At 37.8% G+C, this 5,102-nt stretch overlaps 1 long non-coding RNA gene across 2 annotated transcripts; it reads left to right on the top strand.

Moving 5' to 3' along the window:
* The first annotated feature begins 3,493 nt into the window (after positions 1-3,493).
* Positions 3,494-4,889, top strand: LOC144035275 (uncharacterized). 2 transcript variants are annotated; one of them, XR_013288401.1, is made up of 2 exons: positions 3,494-3,847; positions 4,034-4,889. It is a non-coding gene; the product is annotated as an uncharacterized LOC144035275 (long non-coding RNA). The 2 variants fall into 2 exon arrangements; XR_013288400.1 differs by having other exon boundaries at positions 4,123-4,889.
* The last annotated feature ends 213 nt before the right edge of the window (positions 4,890-5,102 follow it).

A 5,102-nucleotide genomic window follows, 5' to 3' on the forward strand; every position in this document is an offset into this window, starting at 1 on the left:
ACTAAGAACTTCAATGTATAGTTTTATTGGTAGACTGAAAAAGTCTCAAAATGAAATTTGGGTGTCACTCAGGAATATTGGATGGAGTGCAATTCGCTACCAGTCAAACATATGGAAACTCTGGTATGCCTGTCTTCTTAATGTGTAACTATATTTTTCTTAATCTTTGTATTATTTTTATTTTTTTTGCTTGTTTTGTTTGTTCTTAAGAGTGGACCCTGAGTCTGGAATAAAATTGAAAATTTAAATTGTGGAATGAATTAAGGCAGCAAAATCCACACTTTTTTTTTTATCCATCTTGGTGGGCAAACGTTTTTGCCACTTGCTGTCAACTGAAAATGACATCACACTTGCTCAGGGCTCAGGTTAACGACAAATCATGGCTCACCTGTTTTCTGAATTTTGTCATGTGATATTCACAAGCTACTCTGTTGACTTTGCTTGGTCTTATTAGAGGTGGAATTACGCTTTAAAAGATGACTAAATGTCCATTTTGTAAGGTAAACATTTTAATTAAGAGCACTTACTGAATTACACGACATTGTATATTTAAAACCACATAACATAACCTTTACTTCAAGTAAGCCTGCTAGCTTAATGCTAATACATGATGCAAAATGCCACACAGGTTTATGGAACTAGCATTGATGTGATGGAATGTGTTTGTACACAATATACTGCCCTCTAGTGGCCAAGGCTTAATGTTACATTCAATACTGTTTAGTGCTAATATTTTTCTTATTAAAAACACATTAAAACGTTTTTGGTAGTGCATTAAATTGTGGTGTGTTTGTTGCAAAGACTGTATGGTGAAAAAGCTGAAACAAATGTCATAAAAATTGTATCATGGATTGTATTGTATTTCCCCCCCAAATTTAGGCAAAGAAACACACTGAACTGGACAATGCTAACTGCAAAAAACAAACTTCTCCACATAGTGTGCGTGTATTCCATGTAACATGACTCTGGTAACCAGATAACAAACATTGCACACTGCTCATTAAATTTGAATAGCCCAAATGAATCGAAGAGGAAACAGATGGCTTCAAACAAAACTTTTGTAAAAGAAATGTCTTCAAATGACACGATTTTAAAGTTACATACCTGGAAATCACCACAGGGTTTCGTGTGTGTCCATATCTTTGTGGCGTCTGGTGGGGGAGAGTGCCAGCGATCCCTGCCGCATTCCCGCTGAGCCTCGCTCATCCCGATTAGCACCTAATTCCGCCCTCGGCGTCTCCCGCCAGTTTCTGTCCCTAAAAATAAAGTGACTTTAGGAAGGAGGCTCTTGGTTTAATTTAGCTCCACACAACAGCAGTCAACAGTAGCACGTGATCGTAGACAAAGACGTGAACAGGAAGTTGCACTGTGAAGAAGTGCTGATAATCCTCTTTTATCCTCTAATCACACGCCTTTAATCTGTTTCCCTGTATACTCGCTGCATTTCTTTCATTACTGAGGGTCAACTTGATATGTTGTATAGGTTACATAAACAAATCAAAATCATAAAAATATATATGAAATCAAACAATAACAAAAATACAAATACAACTTTAATACCTAAATTTTTACTAAATGAAATAAAAATAATTTAAACTGAAATATAAAAGAATATAAAATTTTAAGGTGTACATAGGAGCAAATTAAAATACAAAAAGAAAAAAACTGTAAAAATTCAAACAATAATAGAACAAAAATAGTCACAATAAAAATAAAATGGTGATAAATCAAATAAAAAATAATTGTTAAAATTAATTACAATTTTGATAAAATAACTACAAAATAAAATAAGAATTGAATTAAAATATAAAGTAATAGGTACTGTGAAAGCAAAAAAATAAAAAGCAAAAATTAAAATAACATTAAAAACAAAATGCTATCGAATTAAGATAATAAACATATAATAATAACTTTTTACTAAAAAAAAAAGAGTGATTGCAAATTATGAAACAACATAAACATAAATGAAATAAAAAACATACAAAACATAAATAGGTAATGGTCTAATGAAATAAGTTAAGGGTAACAGGCAGCATGTCGTATCTTTTATTTTGTAAACAAAAAAATTATACAAAATGGGTATTGTGGCACTTACTGTGAAATTTTTAGGAAGTGTTGCATGAATCCACGTTTCTTCTGTGTTGATGCATCGTGATATTTACTTTTTTTTAAATCAAGGGGAAAAAAGCTCACCAGTAAAATATCTCCACCTCCTCCTCCACATTGACTCAGTGACAGAGGATGATGAGCTGCCACACGATTGGCTGATCCTAAGAAGGGCTGCAAAAATACATAAAGAATTTGAGTGAGAGAAAGAGTGAGTGAGACACACTCTTGCCTTCCCCCGTTCCTTCTCGTAGTCGCTAAATTATTAACGCAATTTACCTGTTGTTACGTCGTCACGTTGCAGTCAGGGCGGGTTTCGCGAGGGAGTGACGCCAATGAGTCACAAACCTCACCTGCAAGACAAACCCGCAAGTGGACAACATTACAGTTGGTTAGTTGCACAACCTAGTGGTGATGATAGTTAACTACAGCCAATCTCTGAATACAACATATCTGGATTTCTTTTCTTGGGGACTCTCCAATACATTCCAACTCATAATTGGATAAACAAATAAAATTGTATTTACGATTTAATATATTTAATGACAATCCAGGGCAAACATATGGCAGTGAATATGAATTGAAATTAGGATTGCCTTTTTTTAATTTGTTACTCAGGATTGGAGCAATCCATATTATGATGTTTAAAAAGGCATAATATGACTTAACTGTGCATTAAAGTTACAGAATGACAAAATAATACTGAGAGGTGCTTGAAGAAAACCTTATGTCTTGATAGAAATGTCATCTTGTTGTGTCTCATTCGAGGACGGTTGCCATGGCATGACAGCAGGAACAGTTTGTTCACAAGTGCCGATCTCCACCTGATTGCGCCACTTGAACTGTTTCAGCATTAATGGCAGTGATGTTAGAGGAATTGTGGTTTATTTCTTGTTACTCGGTCTTGTTGCACAAAACTTCCAACCACGCAGTCACAATGAAACCATATCAGCCCCGGTGTAAGGAGGAGAGACGGCATTGACTACATAATCATATGGGTCGTGCGCTGTGAATTCCGGCAAAGTCAGCGATTTGATTAACTTGGTAAAAACAGCTGGCAACAGAAGGTAAAGGGCTGTTTTCAAACTAGCGATCTCCAACTTAAGTAAATATCGCACTCTAGTTCCGACTAAATGTGCAACTTCTACTGACAGGCGACCTTCGGTTGAAGTAATAGATTCCATGGTTTTATGGGCAATAATAACTTTTAATTTGTAAAATAACAGTCGCTTAGGAAAACTAAGTCGCTGCGGGTCACGTCCACTTCCATTCAACAATCATTTCCTTCTGCCGGGTTAGGGTTAGGGCAGTCACGTGATCACGTGACGTCGGGGCAAATGGTCAATTGTGCCACTTGTTCAACTTTCAGCCGCTGTACCAATTTACTAACCCCGCCCACTCCGCCAGGAGGGCATATCAATACAGTTAATGGCGAGCAAGGACAGACCGCTAAAAAAAAGTTTTAGAGCGGCGCTCAAAAAAAAAGGTTAAAAAGGAGAAAGAGCGCCGTGACAAAGAGGTAATGGGCCAAATTCCCAAGCTCACTGGGTTTTTAAGACGCAAAAACGCGGGCTTTGGCGAAGAAGGATGAGGGGAAGTGAGACGGGCCTAATCGGCAAACGGGCCGCCACGACCACCACCAGCTGCAGCGACAGCGCCCAGCCAGTCCGGGGGAGAAGAGCCCGGGACATTTGACGGAGGAAAGGGATGATGGGGACACCCTTTAGTTGTCGAAGACGAGGTGCGTGCATACTTGGCTAGAATTTTAAACACCAGAGATGTTTTTTCTCCAAAAGGCACTTTTCACGAACACTTAGTAATGGGTAAAGTGTGCAAAGAGAATGTCTGTGCAATTCCCCTCAAAAAATGTTTACTTATTAAATAAATGTTAAAAAACTTTTCCCCAATTTTTGGGTTTTATATTTAGTTTAGTTTAGTTGCATGCGGCGATGCCGACGCCCACCTGGTGTTTCTGTCCTGGTCCCTGATCTTCTTCTCCATCTCGGCGTCCGTCAGCGTCTCCAGCAGGGGGCACCACTGGTCGGTGTCGCCCGTGTTCCTGATGGCGATCTCCAAGGTGGGGAGAGGGTTCTCGCTGCGCCGACGGAAAGACACGAGTCACGTGACGAGGAAGGCCGAGGGCCCGCCTTTTTTTTTTTTTGTCAGAGTGGAGACTGGCTTTTAGAGGAAGCATCCACCAATTTGGTATTGTCCACAATGGGAACTATTTGGGATGTATGAAACTGTTAAGCCAATTTGACTATGGACTATATGGAAGGAACACCGTCATATTTATCTTTAAATGTGTGTGAGGAATTTATCGATCTGATGGGTAAAAAAGTGCTATCTGAAATTGTTGGTAAAGTGGAAATGGTGAAAATTTCTCCCACTAGTGTTGACATTTCCCATGTTGATCAGACGACATTTATACTAAGATTTGTGTCACCAGATGGTTGCATTGAAGAGCGTGTTGTAAAAATGTTGCCAATAGTAAGGCACACTGGTGAAAGCCTGTTCCAGTCACTAACAAGTGTTTTAGAAGAGATGGGGGTTGATATTGCAAATTGCAGGGAGGAGTGCTATGATAATGCCAGCAATATGTCTGGAGCCTACAAAGGGGTACAAGCACGCTTGTGGAAAATCAACCCCCAAGCTGAGTGGCTGCCATGTCCTATGGAGGACCAAAAGTGCCCAAATTAAATAAATGAATACACCAATATATAATTAAATAAATGTGTCATTTATTAATTAAATATGGCAATAAATAAACCAATAATTGCAAAGTGTGTCATTAATTTAATTATATATATATATATATATATATATATATATATATATATATATATATATATATAATTTATTTATTTCATGTTGCAGCGTTTCATGAATTTATTTTATCTGTCAAACTTAGTGGGCGGGGCTGATTTTCTCAAATCTTGTCTAATCGACTGCTTCAAATCTAAGATTTGCTCCTCTTATATCCATTAAGTGCAAGA

This window comes from Vanacampus margaritifer, chromosome 15 (assembly GCF_051991255.1).
Source record: "Vanacampus margaritifer isolate UIUO_Vmar chromosome 15, RoL_Vmar_1.0, whole genome shotgun sequence".
Taxonomy (NCBI): domain Eukaryota; kingdom Metazoa; phylum Chordata; class Actinopteri; order Syngnathiformes; family Syngnathidae; genus Vanacampus; species Vanacampus margaritifer.